This window comes from Lissotriton vulgaris, chromosome 12 (assembly GCF_964263255.1).
Source record: "Lissotriton vulgaris chromosome 12, aLisVul1.2, whole genome shotgun sequence".
NCBI classification, from domain to species: domain Eukaryota; kingdom Metazoa; phylum Chordata; class Amphibia; order Caudata; family Salamandridae; genus Lissotriton; species Lissotriton vulgaris.
In genome coordinates, this window is record NC_141700.1 from 444,068,796 (window position 1) to 444,092,636 (window position 23,841).

Consider the following 23,841-nt stretch of genomic DNA (forward strand, 5'->3'; position numbering starts at 1 on the left):
TCTTTGTCATTTTCTTTTCCCTATTTCAGTCAATGCATTCCTACAAAAATCTTCACAATACCAAGCATTTTATTTAATTTTTAAGATAACTTATTCTAAAGTTCATAGAACCAGATATTTATTCTTAAATTGTTTTCAACATTTGTTTGATGAAAATTATTCGGAAAGCATGGAGAAAACATTTAGGTGCTGCTGAGATTTGAACTCAGGATTTCCTGTTTACGAGACAGGCGCTTTAACCACTAAGCCACAGCACCAACGTTAATAGTAAGAAATGCATACATAATTTATTGTTGATGATGAAAATGTGTTTCCTGCTATAAATTCTTCTTTATATGTATTGTAATCTTAAACACGAAAACATACTCAATCACTACGCAAGTATTAATATGTTTTCATAAACAGGTACTCTTATAAAACTCAATTTCATTTCTTGAATTCTTTAAAAAAAAATCATGAAGGTATTAATATTGCTCAAATCTAGGTAGAAATTTCATCTACGTCTTTCTCATAGATATGTCTTTTTTTCATTTGGCAATAACAGTATTCATTCTATAATCTTGAAAATACTTGTGTTTTTATAAGGTTTAAGATGATCTGTTCAACAGTAAGATGAATCAGACTTTTATATTTTAATGGTATCGGAATAAGACCTAATACAAATGATTTGTTATATAACAATGAGAAAAGCAAGGGACTGCTGAGAGTTGAACTCAGGATCTCCTGTTTACTAGACAGGCGCTTTAACCAACTAAGCCACAGCACCCACTTGATTCTTAAATTTGAAACACTTTTCTTTATGGTGTTCAAGAGAATATTGCTTTTTCACTTTCATATTCTTTTCTAAGTTCACACACTTCTCTACTCAAACACTTAAGAGGAATGAAGACTCTTCACTTATTCAAAAACACCTCTCTAATTTGAAGTTTACCCTATTCATATCATTTTAAAATATACCTTGCTGAAGAATGGATTAGTTGAATTCAACAATAGAGTGATCATTCACCTCTATCTTGTTCTTTGTCATTTTCTTTTCCCTATTTCAGTCAATGCATTCCTACAAAAATCTTCACAATACCAAGCATTTTATTTAATTTTTAAGATAACTTATTCTAAAGTTCATAGAACCAGATGTTTATACTTAAATTGTATTCAACACTTGTTTGATGAAAATTATTCGGAAAGCATGGAGAAAACAGTTAAATGCTGCTGAGAATTGAACTCAGGATTTCCTGTTTACGAGACAGGAGCTTTAACCACTAAGCCACAGCACCAACAGTAATAGTAAAAAATGCATAAAGAATTTATTGTTAATGATGAAAATGTGTTTTCTGCTATAAATTCTTCTTTATATGTATTGTATTCTTAAACACGAAAAGATACTCAATCACTACGCAAGGATTAATATGTTTTAATACGCAGGTACTCCTATAAAACCCAATTTCATTTCTTGAATTCTTTACAATTTTTTTTCATGAAGGTAATAATATTGCTCCAATCTAGGTAGACATTTCATCTACGTCTTTCTCATAGATATGTATTTTTTTCATTTTGCAATAACAGTATTCATTCTATAATCTTGAAAATACTTGGGTTTTTATAAGGTTAAAGATAATCTGTTCAACAGTAAGATGAATCAGACTTTTATATTTTAATTGTATCGGAATAAGACCTAATGAAAATGATTTGTTATATGACAATGAGAAAAGCAAGGCACTGCTGAGAGTTGAACTCAGGATCTCCTGGAGACAGGCGCTTTAACCAGCTAAGCCACAGCACCCACTTGATTCTTTATTTTGAAACACTTTTCTTTATGGTGTTCAAGAGAATATTGCTTTTTCACTTTTATATTCTTTTCTAAGTTCACACACTTCTCTACTCAAACACTTAAGATGAATGAAGACTCTTCACTTATTCAAAAACACCTCTCTAATTTGAAGTTTACCCTATTCATATCATTTTAAAATATACCTTGCTGAAGAATGGATTAGTTGAATTCAACAATAGAGTGATCATTCACTTCTATCTTGTTCTTTGTCATTTTCTTTTCCCTATTTCAGTCAATGCATTCCTACAAAAATCTTCACAATACCAAGCATTTTATTTAATGTTTAAGATAACTTATTCTAAAGTTCATAGAACCAGATGTTTATTCTTAAATTGTATTCAACATTTGTTTGATGTAAATTATTCGGAAAGCATGGAGAAAACAGTTAGGTTCTGCTGAGATTTGAACTCAGGATTTCCTGTTTACGAGACAGGCGCTTTAACCACTAAGCCACAGCACCAACGTTAACAGTAAGAAATGCATAAATTATTCATTGTTGATGATGAAAATGTGTTTCCTGCTATAAATTCTTCTTTATATGTATTGTAATCTTAAACAGGAAAACATACTCAATAACTACGCAAGTATTAATATGTTTTAATGAACAGGTACTCTTATAAAACCCAATTTCATTTCTTGAATTCTTTACAATTTTTTTTCATGAAGGTAATAATATTGCTCAAATCTAGGTAGACATTTCATCTACGTCTTTCTCATAGATATGTATTTTTTTCATTTTGCAATAACAGTATTCATTCTATAATCTTGAAAATACTTGTGTTTTTATAAGGGTTAAGATGATCTGTTCAACAGTAAGATGAATCAGACTTTTATATTTTAATTGTATCGGAATAAGACCTAATGAAAATGATTTGTTATATAACAATGAGAAAAGCAAGGCACTGCTAAGAGGTGAACTCAGGATCTCCTGTTTACTAGACAGGCGCTTTAACCAGCTAAGCCACAGCACCCACTTGATTCTTAAATTTGAAACACTTTTCTTTATGGTGTTCAAGAGAATATTGCTTTTTCACTTTCATATTCTTTTCTAAGTTCACACACTTCTCTACTCAAACACTTAAGATGAATGAAGACTCTTCACTTATTCAAAAACACCTCTCTAATTTGAAGTTTACCCTATTCATATCATTTTAAAATATACCTTGCTGAAGAATGGATTAGTTGAATTCAACAATAGAGTGATCATTCACCTCTATCTTGTTCTTTGTCATTTTCTTTTCCCTATTTCAGTCAATGCATTCCTACAAAAATCTTCACAATACCAAGCATTTTATTTAATTTTTAAGATAACTTATTCTAAAGTTCATAGAACCAGATGTTTATTCTTAAATTGTATTCAACATTTGTTTGATGAAAATTATTCGGAAAGCATGGAGAAAACATTTAGGTGCTGCTGAGATTTGAACTCAGGATTTCCTGTTTACGAGACAGGCGCTTTAACCACTAAGCCACAGCACCAACGGTAATAGTAAAAAATGCATAAATAATTTATTGTTGATGATGAAAATGTGTTTTCTGCTATAAATTCTTCTTTATATGTATTGTAATCTTAAACACGAAAAGATACTCAATCACTACGCAAGGATTCATATATTTTAATAAACAGGTACTCTTATAAAACCCAATTTCATTTCTTGAATTCTTTACAATGAAGGTAATAATATTGCTCCAATCTTGGTAGACATTTCATCTACGTCTTTCTCATAGATATGTACTTTTTTTCATTTTGCAATAATAGTATTCATTCTATAATCTTGAAAATACCTGGGTTTTTATAAGGTTAAAGGTGATCTGTTCAACAGTAAGATGAATCAGACTTTTATATTTTAATTGTATCGGAATAAGACCTAATGAAAATGATTTGTTATATAACAATGAGAAAAGCAAGGTACTGCTGAGAGTTGAACTCAGGATCTCCTGTTTACCAGACAGGTGCTTTAACCAGCTAAGCCACAGGACCCACTTGATTTTTAAATTTGAAACACTTTTCTTTATGGTTTTCAAGAGAATATTGCTTTTTCACTTTCATATTCTTTTCTAAGTTCACACACTTCTCTACTCAAACACTTAAGATGAATGAAGACTCTTCACTTATTCAAAAACACCTCTCTAATTTGAAGTTTACCCTATTCATATCATTTTAAAATATTCCTTGCTGAAGAATGGATTTGTTGAATTTCACAAGAGAGTGATCATTCACCTCTATCTTGTTCTTTGTCATTTTCTTTTCCCTATTTCAGTCAATGCATTCCTATAAAAATCTTCACAATACCAAGCATTTTATTTAATTTTTAAGATAACTTATTCTAAAGTTCATAGAACCAGATGTTTATACTTAAATTGTATTCAACACTTGTTTGATGAAAATCATTCGGAAAGCATGGAGAAAACAGTTAAATGCTGCTGAGAATTGTACTCAGGATTTCCTGTTTACGAGACAGGAGCTTTAACCACTAAGCCACAGCACCAACAGTAATAGTAAAAAATGCATAAAGAATTTATTGTTAATGATGAAAATGTGTTTTCTGCTATAAATTCTTCTTTATATGTATTGTAATCTTAAACACGAAAAGATACTCAATCACTACGCAAGGATTAATATGTTTTAATAAACAGGTACTCCTATAAAACCCAATCTCATTTCTTGAATTCTTTACAATTTTTTTTCATGAAGGTAATAATATTGCTCCAATCTAGGTAGACATTTCATCTACGTCTTTCTCATAGATATGTATTTTTTTCATTTTGCAATAACAGTATTCATTCTATAATCGTGAAAATACTTGGGTTTTTATAAGGTTAAAGATGATCTGTTCAACAGTAAGATGAATCAGACTTTTATATTTTAATTGTATCGGAATAAGACCTAATGAAAATGATTTGTTATATAACAATGAGAAAAGCAAGGCACTGCTGAGAGTTGAACTCAGGATCTCCTGTTTACTAGACAGGCGCTTTAACCAGCTAAGCCACAGCACCCACTTGATTCTGACGTTTGAAACACTTTTCTTTATGGTGTTCAAGAGAATATTGCTTTTTCACTTTCATATTCTTTTCTAAGTTCACACACTTCTCTACTCAAACACTTAAGATGAATGAAGACTCTTCACTTATTCAAAAACACCTCTCTAATTTGAAGTTTACCCTATTCATATCATTTTAAAATATTCCTTGCTGAAGAATGGATTTGTTGAATTCCACAAGAGAGTGATCATTCACCTCTATCTTGTTCTTTGTCATTTTCTTTTCCCTATTTCAGTCAATGCATTCCTACAAAAATCTTCACAATACCAAGCATTTTATTTCATTTTTAAGATAACTTATTCTAAAGTTCATAGAACCAGATGTTTATTCTTAAATTGTATTCAACATTTGTTTGATGAAAATTATTCGGAAAGCATGGAGATAAGAGTTAGGTGGTGTTGAGATTTGAACTCAGGATTTCCTGATTACGAGACAGGCGCTTTAACCACTAAGCCACAGCACCAATGTTAATAGTAAGAAATGCATACATAATTTATTGTTGATGATGAAAATGTGTTTCCTGCTATAAATTCTTCTTTATATGTATTGTAATCTTAAACACGAAAACATACTCAATCACTACGCAAGTATTAATATGTTTTAATAAACAGGTACTCTTATAAAACTCAATTTCATTTCTTGAATTCTTTAAAAAAAAAATCATGAAGGTATTAATATTGCTCAAATCTAGGTAGAAATTTCATCTACCTCTTTCTCATAGATATGTATTTTTTTGATTTGGCAATAACAGTATTCATTCTATAATCTTGAAAATACTTGTGTTTTTATAAGGTTTAAGATGATCTGTTCAACAGTAAGATGAATCAGACTTTTATATTTTAATTGTATCGGAATAAGACCTAATGAAAATGATTTGTTATATAACAATGAGAAAAGCAAGGCACAGCTCAGAGTTGAACTCAGGATCTCCTGTTTACTAGAAAGGCGTTTTAACCAGCTAAGCCACAGCACCCACTTGATTCTTAATTTTGAAAACTTTTTCTTTATGGTGTTCAAGAGAATAATGCTTTTTCACTTTCATATTCTTTTCTAAGTTCACACACTTCTCTACTCATAAACTTAAGATGAATGAAGACTCTTCACTTATTCAAAAACACCTCTCTAATTTGAAGTTTACCCTATTCATATCATTTTAAAATATACCTTGCTGAAGTATGGATTAGTTGAATTCAACAATAGAGTGATCATTCACCTCTATCTTGTTCTTTGTCATTTTCTTTTCCCTATTTCAATCAATGCATTCCTACAAAAATCTTCACAATACCAAGTATTTTATTTAATTTTTAAGATAACTTATTCTAAAGTTCATAGAACCAGATGTTTATACTTAAATTGTATTCAACACTTGTTTGATGAAAATTATTCGGAAAGCATGAAGAAAACAGTTAAATGCTGCTGAGATTTGAACTCAGGATTTCCTGTTTACGAGATAGGAGCTTTAACCACTTAGCCACAGCACCAACGGTAATAGTAAAAAATGCATAAATAATTTATTGTTGATGATGAAAATGTGTTTTCTGCTATAAATTCTTCTTTATATGTATTGTAATCTTAAACACGAAAAGATACTCAATCCCTTCACAAGGATTCATATGTTTTAATAAACAGGTACTCTTATAAAACCCAATTTCATTTCTTGAATTCTTTACAATTTTTTTTCATGAAGGTAATAATATTGCTCCAATCTTGGTAGACATTTCATCTACGTCTTTCTCATAGATATGTACTTTTTTTCATTTTGCAATAACAGTATTCATTCTATAATCTTGACAATACCTGTGTTTTTATAAGGTTAAAGGTGATCTGTTCAACAGTAAGATGAATCAGACTTTTATATTTTAATTGTATCGGAATAAGACCTAATGAAAATGATTTGTTATATAACAATGAGAAAAGCAAGGCACTGCTGAGAGATGAACTCAGGATCTCCTGTTTACTAGACAGGTGCTTTAGCCAGCTAAGCCACAGCACCCACTTGATTTTTAAATTTGAAACACTTTTCTTTATGGTTTTCAAGAGAATATTGCTTTTTCACTTTCATATTCTTTTCTAAGTTCACACACTTCTCTACTCAAACACTTAAGATTAATGAAGACTCTTCACTTATTCAAAAACACCTCTCTAATTTGAAGTTTACCCTATTCATATCATTTTAAAATATACCTTGCTGAAGAATGGATTAGTTGAATTCAACAATAGAGTGATCATTCACCTCTATCTTGTTCTTTGTCATTTTCTTTTCCCTATTTCAGTCAATGCATTCCTATAAAAATCTTCACAATACCAAGCATTTTATTTAATTTTTAAGATAACTTATTCTAAAGTTCATAGAACCAGATGTTTATACTTAAATTGTATTCAACACTTGTTTGATGAAAATCATTCGGAAAGCATGGAGAAAACAGTTAAATGGTGCTGAGAATTGTACTCAGGATTTCCTGTTTACGAGACAGGAGCTTTAACCACTAAGCCACAGCACCAACAGTAATAGTAAAAAATGCATAAAGAATTTATTGTTAATGATGAAAATGTGTTTTCTGCTATAAATTCTTCTTTATATGTATTGTAATCTTAAACACGAAAAGATACTCAATCACTACGCAAGGATTAATATGTTTTAATAAACAGGTACTCCTATAAAACCCAATCTCATTTCTTGAATTCTTTACAATTTTTTTTCATGAAGGTAATAATATTGCTCCAATCTAGGTAGACATTTCATCTACGTCTTTCTCATAGATATGTATTTTTTTCATTTTGCAATAACAGTATTCATTCTATAATCTTGAAAATACTTGGGTTTTTATAAGGTTAAAGATGATCTGTTCAACAGTAAGATGAATCAGACTTTTATATTTTAATTGTATCGGAATAAGACCTAATGAAAATGATTTGTTATATAACAATGAGAAAAGCAAGGCACTGCTGAGAGTTGAACTCAGGATCTCCTGTTTACTAGACAGGCGCTTTAACCAGCTAAGCCACAGCACCCACTTGATTCTGAAATTTGAAACACTTTTCTTTATGGTGTTCAAGAGAATATTGCTTTTTCACTTTCATATTCTTTTCTAAGTTCACACACTTCTCTACTCAAACACTTAAGATGAATGAAGACTCTTCACTTATTCAAAAACACCTCTCTAATTTGAAGTTTACCCTATTCATATCATTTTAAAATATTCCTTGCTGAAGAATGGATTTGTTGAATTTCACAAGAGAGTGATCATTCACCTCTATCTTGTTCTTTGTCATTTTCTTTTCCCTATTTCAGTCAATGCATTCCTATAAAAATCTTCACAATACCAAGCATTTTATTTAATTTTTAAGATAACTTATTCTAAAGTTCATAGAACCAGATGTTTATACTTAAATTGTATTCAACACTTGTTTGATGAAAATCATTCGGAAATCATGGAGAAAACAGTTAAATGCTGCTGAGAATTGTACTCAGGATTTCCTGTTTACGAGACAGGAGCTTTAACCACTAAGCCACAGCACCAACAGTAATAGTAAAAAATGCATAAAGAATTTATTGTTAATGATGAAAATGTGTTTTCTGCTATAAATTCTTCTTTATATGTATTGTAATCTTAAACACGAAAAGATACTCAATCACTACGCAAGGATTAATATGTTTTAATAAACAGGTACTCCTATAAAACCCAATCTCATTTCTTGAATTCTTTACAATTTTTTTTCATGAAGGTAATAATATTGCTCCAATCTAGGTAGACATTTCATCTACGTCTTTCTCATAGATATGTATTTTTTTCATTTTGCAATAACAGTATTCATTCTATAATCGTGAAAATACTTGGGTTTTTATAAGGTTAAAGATGATCTGTTCAACAGTAAGATGAATCAGACTTTTATATTTTAATTGTATCGGAATAAGACCTAATGAAAATGATTTGTTATATAACAATGAGAAAAGCAAGGCACTGCTGAGAGTTGAACTCAGGATCTCCTGTTTACTAGACAGGCGCTTTAACCAGCTAAGCCACAGCACCCACTTGATTCTGAAATTTGAAACACTTTTCTTTATGGTGTTCAAGAGAATATTGCTTTTTCACTTTCATATTCTTTTCTAAGTTCACACACTTCTCTACTCAAACACTTAAGATGAATGAAGACACTTCACTTATTCAAAAACACCTCTCTAATTTGAAGTTTACCCTATTCATATCATTTTAAAATATTCCTTGCTGAAGAATGGATTTGTTGAATTCCACAAGAGAGTGATCATTCACCTCTATCTTGTTCTTTGTCATTTTCTTTTCCCTATTTCAGTCAATGCATTCCTACAAAAATCTTCACAATACCAAGCATTTTATTTCATTTTTAAGATAACTTATTCTAAAGTTCATAGAACCAGATGTTTATTCTTAAATTGTATTCAACATTTGTTTGATGAAAATTATTCGGAAAGCATGGAGAAAAGAGTTAGGTGGTGTTGAGATTTAAACTCAGGATTTCCTGATTATGAGACAGGCGCTTTAACCACTAAGCCACAGCACCAACGTTAATAGTAAGAAATGCATACATAATTTATTGTTGATGATGAAAATGTGTTTCCTGCTATAAATTCTTCTTTATATGTATTGTAATCTTAAACACGAAAACATACTGAATCACTACGCAAGTATTAATATGTTTTAATAAACAGGTACTCTTATAAAACTCAATTTCATTTCTTGAATTCTTTAAAAAAAAATCATGAAGGTATTAATATTGCTCAAATCTAGGTAGAAATTTCATCTACCTCTTTCTCATAGATATGTATTTTTTTGATTTGGCAATAACAGTATTCATTCTATAATCTTGACAATACCTGTGTTTTTATAAGGTTAAAGGTGATCTGTTCAACAGTAAGATGAATCAGACTTTTATATTTTAATTGTATCGGAATAAGACCTAATGAAAATGATTTGTTATATAACAATGAGAAAAGCAAGGCACTGCTGAGAGATGAACTCAGGATCTCCTGTTTACTAGACAGGTGCTTTAGCCAGCTAAGCCACAGCACCCACTTGATTTTTAAATTTGAAACACTTTTCTTTATGGTTTTCAAGAGAATATTGCTTTTTCACTTTCATATTCTTTTCTAAGTTCACACACTTCTCTACTCAAACACTTAAGATGAATGAAGACTCTTCACTTATTCAAAAACACCTCTCTAATTTGAAGTTTACCCTATTCATATCATTTTAAAATATACCTTGCTGAAGAATGGATTAGTTGAATTCAACAATAGAGTGATCATTCACCTCTATCTTGTTCTTTGTCATTTTCTTTTCCCTATTTCAGTCAATGCATTCCTATAAAAATCTTCACAATACCAAGCATTTTATTTAATTTTTAAGATAACTTATTCTAAAGTTCATAGAACCAGATGTTTATACTTAAATTGTATTCAACACTTGTTTGATGAAAATCATTCGGAAAGCATGGAGAAAACAGTTAAATGCTGCTGAGAATTGTACTCAGGATTTCCTGTTTACGAGACAGGAGCTTTAACCACTAAGCCACAGCACCAACAGTAATAGTAAAAAATGCATAAAGAATTTATTGTTAATGATGAAAATGTGTTTTCTGCTATAAATTCTTCTTTATATGTATTGTAATCTTAAACACGAAAAGATACTCAATCACTACGCAAGGATTAATATGTTTTAATAAACAGGTACTCCTATAAAACCCAATCTCATTTCTTGAATTCTTTACAATTTTTTTTCATGAAGTTAATAATATTGCTCCAATCTAGGTAGACATTTCATCTACGTCTTTCTCATAGATATGTATTTTTTTCATTTTGCAATAACAGTATTCATTCTATAATCTTGAAAATACTTGGGTTTTTATAAGGTTAAAGATGATCTGTTCAACAGTAAGATGAATCAGACTTTTATATTTTAATTGTATCGGAATAAGACCTAATGAAAACGATTTGTTATATAACAATGAGAAAAGCAAGGCACTGCTGAGAGTTGAACTCAGGATCTCCTGTTTACTAGACAGGCGCTTTAACCAGCTAAGCCACAGCACCCACTTGATTCTGAACTTTGAAACACTTTTCTTTATGGTGTTCAAGAGAATATTGCTTTTTCACTTTCATATTCTTTTCTAAGTTCACACACTTCTCTACTCAAACACTTAAGATGAATGAAGACTCTTCACTTATTCAAAAACACCTCTCTAATTTGAAGTTTACCCTATTCATATCATTTTAAAATATTCCTTGCTGAAGAATGGATTTGTTGAATTTCACAAGAGAGTGATCATTCACCTCTATCTTGTTCTTTGTCATTTTCTTTTCCCTATTTCAGTCAATGCATTCCTATAAAAATCTTCACAATACCAAGCATTTTATTTAATTTTTAAGATAACTTATTCTAAAGTTCATAGAACCAGATGTTTATACTTAAATTGTATTCAACACTTGTTTGATGAAAATCATTCGGAAATCATGGAGAAAACAGTTAAATGCTGCTGAGAATTGTACTCAGGATTTCCTGTTTACGAGACAGGAGCTTTAACCACTAAGCCACAGCACCAACAGTAATAGTAAAAAATGCATAAAGAATTTATTGTTAATGATGAAAATGTGTTTTCTGCTATAAATTCTTCTTTATATGTATTGTAATCTTAAACACGAAAAGATACTCAATCACTACGCAAGGATTAATATGTTTTAATAAACAGGTACTCCTATAAAACCCAATCTCATTTCTTGAATTCTTTACAATTTTTTTTCATGAAGGTAATAATATTGCTCCAATCTAGGTAGACATTTCATCTACGTCTTTCTCATAGATATGTATTTTTTTCATTTTGCAATAACAGTATTCATTCTATAATCGTGAAAATACTTGGGTTTTTATAAGGTTAAAGATGATCTGTTCAACAGTAAGATGAATCAGACTTTTATATTTTAATTGTATCCGAATAAGACCTAATGAAAATGATTTGTTATATAACAATGAGAAAAGCAAGGCACTGCTGAGAGTTGAACTCAGGATCTCCTGTTTACTAGACAGGCGCTTTAACCAGCTAAGCCACAGCACCCACTTGATTCTGAAATTTGAAACACTTTTCTTTATGGTGTTCAAGAGAATATTGCTTTTTCACTTTCATATTCTTTTCTAAGTTCACACACTTCTCTACTCAAACACTTAAGATGAATGAAGACTCTTCACTTATTCAAAAACACCTCTCTAATTTGAAGTTTACCCTATTCATATCATTTTAAAATATTCCTTGCTGAAGAATGGATTTGTTGAATTCCACAAGAGAGTGATCATTCACCTCTATCTTGTTCTTTGTCATTTTCTTTTCCCTATTTCAGTCAATGCATTCCTACAAAAATCTTCACAATACCAAGCATTTTATTTCATTTTTAAGATAACTTATTCTAAAGTTCATAGAACCAGATGTTTATTCTTAAATTGTATTCAACATTTGTTTGATGAAAATTATTCGGAAAGCATGGAGAAAAGAGTTAGGTGGTGTTGAGATTTAAACTCAGGATTTCCTGATTATGAGACAGGCGCTTTAACCACTAAGCCACAGCACCAACGTTAATAGTAAGAATGGAAAGGGGCGACCACTCGGTCCCCCCGAACGTATGGCAGAGTGCCTCGATCCCCCCGGGAAGACATTTTTGGGCGGGAGGCGCGTCTCGGCTGGTATGCCCGAAGCGGCGTAGCCGGGGCGCGCTTTTTCCCGCCCTTGAGTGGGCTGGCCTAGACACGGACGCCGCCGGCCACGCCCTCGGGGCAGGCAGGGGCGGGTTTACGCCCGCCCTGAAGATGGATAAAAAGAGACGCAAGACCAGAAGACATCCTCTTGTTCCTGTGCTCCGAAGCTGCACCTCCCCGCTGCACGTGAGCTCGAGACGGAACGAAGAGCCAATTTTGAGCGTTTAATCGTTCTTGTTTTGTTTTGCAGTTACTTTGTTGGAGAATGCCGAAGAAGGTTGGAAAGCGCATGAATACCGACCAGATGCTGCGTGTTATCATGAAGGAGATGTCCGAGCTAAAGAAGCGGGTGGACAAGAATGAAGAAAGGGGTCCAAAACGTCCTTTGGCGGGAGCAGCCCCGGGGGGAAAAAACAAGAGGCCCAGGAGGGGGGCAGCGGGAGAGGAGATCCCCGGTCCCAGTGCTCCGCTCGAGGCTCCAACTCCCGTGCCAGAGGAGGGGAATCCGATCACCCCCGTGTCCGAGGATGATATGCCGCCCGAGTTGGCAGCACAATTGGCAGCGTGGTTGGGAAATGGTAACGAGGGCGCCACGGCTGTCGAAGCGCAGGAGCTGATTAAGCGATTGCGTGAGAAACGGGAAGCAGCCAAGGTGCCCGTGCCGGCTGCAGTGGGGGACAAGGCACCAGGGACGGTGGCGACCACAGAGGCAGCGTCAGGTGCAGGTAAGCGGCCATTGCCGATCGCGAGGGATGAGTGAACACCCTCTCGGACGGAAAAGTTGGGGCAACATGTTCCTTTGGCAATTAAGGAAAAGATTTGGGCGGGGGAGTATGTGAACATTTTTTCGTTACTTGTTGATCATTATGAGGTGGAGCATGTAAAGAGTCAGAAGGACCTAATGCATCCGAGTGTTTGGCGCGCAAAAATGGCCGCCTTCAAAGTAAATGAGAATATCGCCAATTGGGGCAATGCCTGGGGAATCTTTACATCAATCCTGGGGGAACGTAGGCCTGAGTTGCTTTCCGAGTTCCCAATCTACCAATCACGAATCATGGGGTACTCGACATCGCACCAGGGGAATCATTGGTTTTGTTACGATAATATGTTCAGAAAGGAAAAGGAGCATAATAAAAGTTTAACCTGGGATTGTTATGATGCCTTGACCTGGGATAAAATGAAGGAGTCAGGGATGTTAAAAATGCCGTTGGTAGGAAGTAATGTGGGTGAATCCTCACGACAATATGCGGGGACGCCCTTTCGATCAGGTTCGGGGGCCGACGATCACTCGAAACCTACCGGCAATACCGGAAGAAAGGGTTTCTGCTTTAATTACAACAGAGGAAAATGTACGAGACCGCAGGGATCGTGTAAATTCAAACATGAATGTAGTGGTTGCGGGTCGTCCCATCCTGAGGCCTCGTGCAGAGCCAGAACGGGTGATAACGGGGGGAGAGGAGGTGCCAAACAGGTCTAATATAGTCCGAGGGGCGCCTTTACCCACTCCCATTGATACCCTGGCAATGATCCCTTGGCTCAGTGATTACCCGGATCGTACTTCTGCTGGGGTGCTGCGAAACGGTTTTTCGTATGGTTTCCGCATCCCGGTAGGGGACTTTCAGGGTGTGGATAAGTGTAAGAACCAACTTTCCGTCCTGCAGCATCCAACCGTAGTACAGGAAAAGATCCGAAAAGAGGTGACTCGAGGTCGGGTCGCTGGCCCGTTTAGTGTACCCCCAGTCCAGAATTTTGTTTGTTCTCCCTTAGGGGTAGTCCCCAAGAAAGACCCTGGAGAGTTCCGACTAATTCATAACTTATCAGCTCCACGAGGTCTTTCCGTCAATGAGGCAATCGATCCAGAAGTATGTTCGGTGCGGTACGCATCCTTCGATGAGGCCGTAGCCATTTTGAATCGCCTGGGGCCCGGGGCGCTGATGGCGAAGTCAGATATCGAGTCAGCGTTCCGATTGCTCCCGGTACACCCAGACGACCAGCGTCTCTTAGGTTTCATGTTTCAGGGTTGTTATTACATGGATAGGTGTATGCCAATGGGGTGTTCTATACCCTGTGCTTACTTCGAGAAATTCAGTTGTTTTCTACAATGGGTCTTCACAAAGAAAACGGGTTTCCAAGATGTAATGCATTACCTTGATGATTTCTTATTTCTTGGGGCAGCCGGGGGTCTTGAATGTGGCCGGGCCTTGGCCGATTTTTGTGTGTTGATGAAACAGTTAGGCGTGCCATTGGCGCCGGGTAAAACAGTGGGTCCTACGACTTGCCTCGAGTTTCTGGGGATCGAGTTGGACTCCATTGAGGGGTGTTTCCGTTTGCCAGCCGAGAAAGTGTTGAAGTTCAGGGCTGCGCTGCAACTGTGTATAAATGCAACAAAAGTCACGCTGCAACAATTACAGCAGGTGGTGGGACAGTTGAATTTTGCCCTGAGGGTAATACCAATGGCCCGCCCCTTTTCCCGTTCAATTGCCCAAGCGATGGTCGGCCTAAAAGAAGGCCATCATCGCACGAGACTATCGGCCGAGATCCGCCAGGACATGCGTATTTGGTTAGCATTCTTGGCGGATTTCAATGGTAGAATCGTCTGGAATAAACCAGCCGTGTCTTCTGAGGAGCTGGGGCTATGGACAGATTCGGCGGGAAGCATAGGTTTTGGCGCCATCTTCGGCACAAAATGGTCGGCACAAAGATGGCCGACTTGGTGGCACGAGAAGGGTCTGACGAGTAATATTGCTTTCCTCGAACTGTTTCCCATCTTGGTGGCCTTGAGAACATGGCCCGATGGGTTCAAAAATCACTCGGTCATATTTTGGTCGGACAATATGACTGTGGTCGAGTGCATCAATAGTCAGGCAGCACGTTGTAAACTGATTTTAAGACTGCTTAAAGAAATTGTTTTACTATGTATGCAATTGAACGTGCTATTCAGAGCAAAACACGTGCCAGGGGTGATGAATCAGGCAGCTGACGCACTGTCTCGTTTTCAAATGCAGGCTTTTTCGGGTTTCCTTCCCTCAGCGGACCCGGAGCCGGCACCCTTTACCGAAGCTCTCTGGTCTCTCGGTGCTCCGAACTTCGTCACCTCGTGGGAGAGAGTCTAGCACCAAGGACGAGGAAGGCATATGAAGGGGCGTTTCGGGCCTATTTAGCCTTTTTGGGGAATGATAGAGAGCGACTTTGGGGTCAGGAGGAATGGGTGGTGAATTTCCTGATGTCCTTACGTAGGGCTGGGAAATCGGTGGCTACGGCCCAGAGGCATCGTGCTGCCATTTCCTTTGTTGCCAGAGCACACGCTATCCAGGACCCAACAGCGTCTTTCATTGTACAGAAAGCGCTGTGTGGGTGGCAACACCTTGAGGGTCGCAGAGTAGATGAAAGGCGCCCGATAGGTTTGGATAGATTGTCCCAGTTGTTGGCTACACTTCCTGCCACATGTTCATCTCAGTTTGAGGCAGTGCTGTTCCGAGCCGCGTTTACGCTAGCATTTCACGGAGCAATGCGGGTAAGCGAACTAGTTGCAAGGAACAAACGGGATGTGGCGGGGGGTTTGTGCCAGGAACACGTCCAGATCAGGGGAGAAACTATGACTGTCTCCTTTGTAAGGTCTAAGACTGACCAAGATGGGATTGGTGACTGCGTCATCATACGCAGGATTCCTGGGTCCTCCATATGTCCGATAAGGTGTTTAGAGGATTACCTAGCACGAAGGGTGGCATCATGGGGGGGGACTTTGTTAAGACACGCGGACGCCACCCCACTGACGAAATTTCAGTTTCAGCGGGTGCTTGCGATGTCAGTTGCCGCTGCGGGCTTGAACCCGGGCGAATTTGGGACCCATTCCTTTCGGATTGGGGCTGCTACGGAAGCTACAGCCAGGGGTCTTAACGTTGAGCAAGTGAAACGAATGGGGCGTTGGTCCTCCAATTGTTATAAAAGATATGTGCGGTTGCACATGTTGTGAAGCTGTAATTATGTACTCTGTACTCACGCTTCTTGTTTTTGTTTGGTTTCAGTTACGCAAGCCTACGAGGCGGGGCGGACTATGCAGTCGACCTTACACCGAGTCAGCGGTCAGACATCACCGGCTGTGAAAAAGGAGGTGTGGGTCGTGGGCCACTCATACGTGAGGCGTGCCGCAGACGTATTCAAAGCAGGTGACATGATTCACGTAGCTGGGGAATACGGGTACAGGATGTCCTTCTACGGAAGGGGCGGTCTCTGTATTGACCAGTTTCAAACATTTTTTGAGGGTTTGTTAGGGCGGACAAGGTCACCGCCGTCTATAGTTATAGTGCATGTTGGGGGCAATGATTTGGTCACCATCGGTAGACGACTACTCCTGGAGGCAATGCTTTCCACTGTAAGTTGGTTGGCGAGGAGAGTTCCGGGGTGCACGATTGCATGGTCCCATTTGATTCCACGAAGGGCGTGGCGGGGGGCTATCTCTATACCTGCTTTGAATCACTCTGTTAGAAAGCTTAACAATAAAGTGAGTAGGTTGTTCCGTTCCAGGACATTGCATTCTATTTCTCATAGCTGTATTAATGATGACAGGATGTATTCGGGGGATGGTGTGCATTTGTCTTGGGTGGGGAATGAGTTGTTCTTAGGAGACCTCTTAGCATGGTTGAAATCTTTGAAACATGACCTTTAGGTAGGAGTTTTTGTGGGGGGTCCGGATAGCCGGTCAACTATCCGGCCTGTGGCGGTAAGGTCATGATCGGTGAGCACTAATTGGAAGATCCCTATGAGTGGGCGTCACCCAACACGGATGGGAGCGCTCGGGGGAGGTGGCCTTTGGCCCCTCAACGGGGAGGCGGTCCCTTCTAAGGATGGGTCGCCGGAAGAAGAGGAAAGGCGGTCAAGGCCCCTTCCTGTGTAGGAGGGGTTACAGCCCCCTCCTGGGGAATTTCCCGGGGCCAGTGACATCTGCGACGGCAGATGCGGTAAGTTGTGTGGGGTTGGGGGGAGGTCTACGATACCTTCTAGATACCTCACACGAGTCTTCGAACGACCTTTAACTGGCGTCGAGTTGATAAGTGCCCCCGTCAAGACAAGGGAAATTGTAGTAGTTGCACGTGAGTACGCCTCAGTGCTGTCGCCCCTCCCAAGTGGGGGGGGTATGTCTGGTTAGGGATCTTGACACCGGTTACGACCTTGCCGTTGGCCCTTAAACGTTAGGATGTACAATTTCAATGTTTTCAAGTAAATGTTTTGTAGGATGTTAGATCGGCTAGGAGAACCTCTGTATTAGAGAATCTGTTAAGGTTAGCCAAACATCACAGTGTGGTATGAAATTGTACATTAATGTTTAAATGTTTTAATTTTGTTTTAATAAATACGGCCGGGAGGGTCACTCCCTCCCACTTCCAAAAACTTCAAGAACTGTTTCCGGTTTCCCTCATTTGGGGATTGTGTTGAGAGGGGGTGGCGGGTATCTCAGCCATATGGAAAGGGGCGACCACTCGGTCCCCCCGAACGTATGGCAGAGTGCCTCGATCCCCCCGGGAAGACATTTTTGGGCGGGAGGCGCGTCTCGGCTGGTATGCCCGAAGCGGCGTAGCCGGGGCGCGCTTTTTCCCGCCCTTGAGTGGGCTGGCCTAGACACGGACGCCGCCGGCCACGCCCTCGGGGCAGGCAGGGGCGGGTTTACGCCCGCCCTGAAGATGGATAAAAAGAGACGCAAGACCAGAAGACATCCTCTTGTTCCTGTGCTCCGAAGCTGCACCTCCCCGCTGCACGTGAGCTCGAGACGGAACGAAGAGCCAATTTTGACCCACCCACCAGCCCCTGAGGACAGCTAGTTGTTTTAATAAAGTTGACAGTTATTCTATTTCGTTTCCAGGTTGTTTTGGTGTTATGTTGATATTTAATGTGTAATAAAGATTGGTATAATGTTACAAGTTGTTGATTAAAGAATGTCGGATTTAAGGTCCATTTGGACACAGGTTTCGGTCATAATGGCCAATGTATTTTCGTTTAGTTAACACTTGTCGTATTTATTTCGGTCAGATGGTAGGCGGTAAGGTCATGATCGGTGAGCACTAATTGGAAGATCCCTATGAGTGGGCGTCACCCAACACGGATGGGAGCGCTCGGGGGAGGTGGCCTTTGGCCCCTCAACGGGGAGGCGGTCCCTTCTAAGGATGGGTCGCCGGAAGAAGAGGAAAGGCGGTCAAGGCCCCTTCCTGTGTAGGAGGGGTTACAGCCCCCTCCTGGGGAATTTCCCGGGGCCAGTGACATCTGCGACGGCAGATGCGGTAAGTTGTGTGGGGTTGGGGGGAGGTCTACGATACCTTCTAGATACCTCACACGAGTCTTCGAACGACCTTTAACTGGCGTCGAGTTGATAAGTGCCCCCGTCAAGACAAGGGAAATTGTAGTAGTTGCACGTGAGTACGCCTCAGTGCTGTCGCCCCTCCCAAGTGGGGGGGGTATGTCTGGTTAGGGATCTTGACACCGGTTACGACCTTGCCGTTGGCCCTTAAACGTTAGGATGTACAATTTCAATGTTTTCAAGTAAATGTTTTGTAGGATGTTAGATCGGCTAGGAGAACCTCTGTATTAGAGAATCTGTTAAGGTTAGCCAAACATCACAGTGTGGTATGAAATTGTACATTAATGTTTAAATGTTTTAATTTTGTTTTAATAAATACGGCCGGGAGGGTCACTCCCTCCCACTTCCAAAAACTTCAAGAACTGTTTCCGGTTTCCCTCATTTGGGGATTGTGTTGAGAGGGGGTGGCGGGTATCTCAGCCATAATGCATACATAATTTATTGTTGATGATGAAAATGTGTTTCCTGCTATAAATTCTTCTTTATATGTATTGTAATCTTAAACACGAAAACATACTCAATCCCTTCACAAGGATTCATATGTTTTAATAAACAGGTACTCTTATAAAACCCAATTTCATTTCTTGAATTCTTTACAATTTTTTTTCATGAAGGTAATAATATTGCTCCAATCTTGGTAGACATTTCATCTACGTCTTTCTCATAGATATGTACTTTTTTTCATTTTGCAATAACAGTATTCATTCTATAATCTTGAAAATACCTGGGTTTTTATAAGGTTAAAGGTGATCTGTCAACAGTAAGATGAATCAGACTTTTATATTTTAATTGTATCGGAATAAGACCTAATGAAAATGATTTGTTATATAACAATGAGAAAAGCAAGGCACTGCTGAGAGTTGAACTCAGGATCTCCTGTTTACTAGACAGGCACTTTAACCAGCTAAGCCACAGCACCCACTTGATTCTTAAATTTGAAACACTTTTCTTTATGGTGTTCAAGAGAATATTGCTTTTTCACTTTCATATTCTTTTCTAAGTTCACACACTTCTCTACTCAAACACTTAAGATGAATGAAGACTCTTCACTTATTCAAAAACACCTCTCTAATTTGAAGTTTACCCTATTCATATCATTTTAAAATATACCTTGCTGAAGAATGGATTAGTTGAATTCAACAATAGAGTGATCATTCACCTCTATCTTGTTCTTTGTCATTTTCTTTTCCCTATTTCAATCAATGCATTCCTACAAAAATCCTCACAATACCAAGTATTTTATTTAATTTTTAAGATAACTTATTCTAAAGTTCATAGAACCAGATGTTTATACTTAAATTGTATTCATCACTTGTTTGATGAAAATTATTCGGAAAGCATGAAGAAAACAGTTAAATGCTGCTGAGATTTGAACTCAGGATTTCCTGTTTACGAGATAGGAGCTTTAACCACTAAGCCACAGCACCAACGGTAATACTAAAAAATGCATAAAAAATTTATTGTTGATGATGAAAATGTGTTTTCTGCTATAAATTCTTCTTTATATGTATTCTAATCCTAAACACGAAAAGATACTCAATCACTTCACAAGGATTCATATGTTTTAATAAACAGGTACTCTTATAAAACCCAATTTCATTTCTTGAATTCTTTAAAAAAAAATTCATGAAGGTAATAATATTGCTCCAATCTTGGTAGACATTTCATCTACGTCTTTCTCATAGATATGTACTTGTTTTCATTTTGCAATAACAGTATTCATTCTATAATCTTGAAAATACCTGGGTTTTTATAAGGTTAAAGGTGATCTGTTCAACAGTAAGATGAATCAGACTTTTATATTTTAATTGTATCGGAATAAGACCTAATGAAAATGATTTGTTATATAACAATGAGAAAAGCAAGGCACTGCTGAGAGATGAACTCAGGATCTCCTGTTTACTAGACAGGTGCTTTAACCAGCTAATCCGTTCGCATGCTTCATTGGAAGGGGTGAGAGTTTGCAAGGTGCAGGATGGGTTGCTGAGCTCTTTCACGATTTTAAATAACTCTTTTGCAGAGTTATGGTTTTCGTTGATTCGTTGCACAAAGAATGCCTTTTTTGCCTCTCGGATGGCAAGGATGTTTTGTTTCCTTTTCGCAGTATAGTTGGCTCTGGTAGTAGGGTCTTTCGCTTGTCTCCATTGGTGTTCTGTTTTTTGGCATTCCCTTTTAAGGCTCTTGAGGGCGGGGGTATACCAAGCATTTTATTTAATTTTTAAGATAACTTATTCTAAAGTTCATAGAACCAGATGTTTATTCTTAAATTGTATTCAACAAGTGTTTGATGAAAATTATTCGGAAAGCATGGAGAAAACAGTTAGGTGCTGCTGAGATTTGAACTCAGGGTTTCCTGTTTACTATACAGGTGCTTCAACCACTAAGCCACAGCACTAACTTTAATAGTGAAAAATGCATACATAATTTATTTTTGATGATGAAAATGTGTTTTCTGCTATAAATTCTTCTTTATATGTATTGTAATCTTAAACACGAAAAGATACTCAATCACTACGCAAGGATTAATATGTTTTAATAAACAGGTACTCTTATAAAACCCAATTTCATTTCTTGAATTCTTTACAATTTTTTTCATGAAGGTATTATTTTTGCTCAAATCTAGGTAGAAATTTCATCTACTTGTTTCTCATAGATATGTATTTTTTTCATTTTGCCATAACAGCATTCATTCTATAATCTTGAAAATACTTGGGTTTTTATGTGGTTTAAGATGATCTGTTCAACAGTAAGATGAATCAGACTTTTATATTTTAATTGTATCGGAATAAGACCTAATGAAAATGATTTGTTATATAACAATGAGAAAAGCAAGGCACTGCTGAGAGTTGAACTCAGGATCTCCTGTAGACAGGCGCTTTAACCAGCTAAGCCACAGCACCCACTTGATTCTTTATTTTGAAACACTTTTCTTTATGGTGTTCAAGAGAATATTGCTTTTTCACTTTTATATTCTTTTCTAAGTTCACACACTTCTCTACTCAAACACTTAAGATGAATGAAGACTCTTCACTTATTCAAAAACACCTCTCTAATTTGAAGTTTACCCTATTCATATCATTTTAAAATATACCTTGCTGAAGAATGGATTAGTTGAATTCAACAATAGAGTGATCATTCACCTCTATCTTGTTCTTTGTCATTTTCTTTTCCCTATTTCAGTCAATGCATTCCTACAAAAATCTTCACAATACCAAGCATGTTATTTAATTTTTAAGAAAACTTATTCTAAAGTTCATAGAACCAGATGTTTATTCTTAAATTGTATTCAACATTTGTTTGATGAAAATTATTCGGAAAGCATGGAGAAAACCTTTAGGTGCTGCTGAGATTTGAACTCAAGATTTCCTGTTTACGAGACAGGTGTTTTAACCACTAAGCCACAGCACCAACGTTAATAGTAAGAAATGCATACATAATTTATTGTTGATGATGAAAATGTGTTTCCTGCTATAAATTCTTCTTTATATGTATTGTAATCTTAAACACGAAAACATACTCAATCACTACGCAAGTATTAATATGTTTTGATAAACAGGTACTCTTATAAAACTCAATTTCATTTCTTGAATTCTTTAAAAAAAAATCATGAAGGTATTAATATTGCTCAAATCTAGGTAGAAATTTCATCTACGTCTTTCTCATAGATATGTATTTTTTTCATTTTGCAATAACAGTATTCATTCTATAATCTTGAAAATACTTGTGTTTTTATAAGGTTTAAGATGATCTGTTCAACAGTAAGATGAATCAGACTTTTATATTTTAATTGTATCGGAATAAGACCTAATGAAAATGATTTGTTATATAACAATGAGAAAAGCAAGGCACTGCTGAGAGTTGAACTCAGGATCGCCTGTTTACTAGACAGGCGCTTTAACCAGCTAAGCCACAGCACCCACTTGATTCTTAAATTTGAAACACTTTTCTTTATGGTGTTCAAGAGAATATTGCTTTTTCACTTTCATATTCTTTTCTAAGTTCACACACTTCTCTACTCAAACACTTAAGATGAATGAAGACTCTTCACTTATTCAAAAACACCTCTCTAATTTGAAGTTTACCCTATTCATATCATTTTAAAATATACCTTGCTGAAGAATGGATTGGTTGAATTCAACAATAGAGTGATCATTCACCTCTATCTTGTTCTTTGTCATTTTCTTTTCCCTATTTCAGTCAATGCATTCCTACAAAAATCTTCACAATACCAAGCATTTTATTTAATTTTTAAGATAACTTATTCTAAAGTTCATAGAACCAGATGTTTATTCTTAAATTGTATTCAACATTTGTTTGATGAAAATTATTCGGAAAGCATGGAGAAAACATTTAGGTGCTGCTGAGATTTGAACTCAGGATTTCCTGTTTACGAGACAGGCGCTTTAACCACTAAGCCACAGCACCAACGTTAATAGTAAGAAATGCATACATAATTTATTGTTGATGATGAAAATGTGTTTCCTGCTATAAATTCTTCTTTATATGTATTGTAATCTTAAACACGAAAACATACTCAATCACTACGCAAGTATTAATATGTTTTGATAAACAGGTACTCTTATAAAACTCAATTTCATTTCTTGAATTCTTTAAAAAAAAATCATGAAGGTATTAATATTGCTCAAATCTAGGTAGAAATTTCATCTACGTCTTTCTCATAGATATGTATTTTTTTCATTTTGCAATAACAGTATTCATTCTATAATCTTGAAAATACTTGTGTTTTTATAAGGTTTAAGATGATCTGTTCAACAGTAAGATGAATCAGACTTTTATATTTTAATTGTATCGGAATAAGACCTAATGAAAATGATTTGTTATATAACAATGAGAAAAGCAAGGCACTGCTGAGAGTTGAACTCAGGATCTCCTGTTTACTA

At 36.7% G+C, this 23,841-nt stretch overlaps 14 non-coding genes across 14 annotated transcripts; all 14 read right to left on the bottom strand.

Annotated features, from left to right (window-relative positions):
* Positions 1–184: 184 nt before the first annotated feature.
* On the bottom strand, positions 185–257 carry TRNAT-CGU (transfer RNA threonine (anticodon CGU)). The gene has a single exon. It is a non-coding gene; the product is annotated as a tRNA-Thr (tRNA).
* A 435-nt stretch (positions 258–692) lies between these two features.
* Positions 693–767, bottom strand: TRNAT-AGU (transfer RNA threonine (anticodon AGU)). Its single transcript has one exon. It is a non-coding gene; the product is annotated as a tRNA-Thr (tRNA).
* A 434-nt stretch (positions 768–1,201) lies between these two features.
* Positions 1,202–1,274, bottom strand: TRNAT-CGU (transfer RNA threonine (anticodon CGU)). The gene has a single exon. It is a non-coding gene; the product is annotated as a tRNA-Thr (tRNA).
* Positions 1,275–2,215: 941 nt separating this feature from the next.
* On the bottom strand, positions 2,216–2,288 carry TRNAT-CGU (transfer RNA threonine (anticodon CGU)). Its single transcript has one exon. It is a non-coding gene; the product is annotated as a tRNA-Thr (tRNA).
* A 946-nt stretch (positions 2,289–3,234) lies between these two features.
* On the bottom strand, positions 3,235–3,307 carry TRNAT-CGU (transfer RNA threonine (anticodon CGU)). Its single transcript has one exon. It is a non-coding gene; the product is annotated as a tRNA-Thr (tRNA).
* A 428-nt stretch (positions 3,308–3,735) lies between these two features.
* Positions 3,736–3,809, bottom strand: TRNAT-GGU (transfer RNA threonine (anticodon GGU)). Its single transcript has one exon. It is a non-coding gene; the product is annotated as a tRNA-Thr (tRNA).
* Positions 3,810–4,754: 945 nt separating this feature from the next.
* Positions 4,755–4,828, bottom strand: TRNAT-AGU (transfer RNA threonine (anticodon AGU)). Its single transcript has one exon. It is a non-coding gene; the product is annotated as a tRNA-Thr (tRNA).
* Positions 4,829–7,811: 2,983 nt separating this feature from the next.
* On the bottom strand, positions 7,812–7,885 carry TRNAT-AGU (transfer RNA threonine (anticodon AGU)). The gene has a single exon. It is a non-coding gene; the product is annotated as a tRNA-Thr (tRNA).
* Positions 7,886–8,830: 945 nt separating this feature from the next.
* TRNAT-AGU (transfer RNA threonine (anticodon AGU)) lies at positions 8,831–8,904 on the bottom strand. The gene has a single exon. It is a non-coding gene; the product is annotated as a tRNA-Thr (tRNA).
* A 1,962-nt stretch (positions 8,905–10,866) lies between these two features.
* TRNAT-AGU (transfer RNA threonine (anticodon AGU)) lies at positions 10,867–10,940 on the bottom strand. The gene has a single exon. It is a non-coding gene; the product is annotated as a tRNA-Thr (tRNA).
* A 945-nt stretch (positions 10,941–11,885) lies between these two features.
* Positions 11,886–11,959, bottom strand: TRNAT-AGU (transfer RNA threonine (anticodon AGU)). Its single transcript has one exon. It is a non-coding gene; the product is annotated as a tRNA-Thr (tRNA).
* Positions 11,960–19,785: 7,826 nt separating this feature from the next.
* Positions 19,786–19,859, bottom strand: TRNAT-AGU (transfer RNA threonine (anticodon AGU)). Its single transcript has one exon. It is a non-coding gene; the product is annotated as a tRNA-Thr (tRNA).
* A 2,924-nt stretch (positions 19,860–22,783) lies between these two features.
* Positions 22,784–22,857, bottom strand: TRNAT-AGU (transfer RNA threonine (anticodon AGU)). Its single transcript has one exon. It is a non-coding gene; the product is annotated as a tRNA-Thr (tRNA).
* Positions 22,858–23,292: 435 nt separating this feature from the next.
* TRNAT-CGU (transfer RNA threonine (anticodon CGU)) lies at positions 23,293–23,365 on the bottom strand. The gene has a single exon. It is a non-coding gene; the product is annotated as a tRNA-Thr (tRNA).
* Between the last annotated feature and the right edge of the window lie 476 nt (positions 23,366–23,841).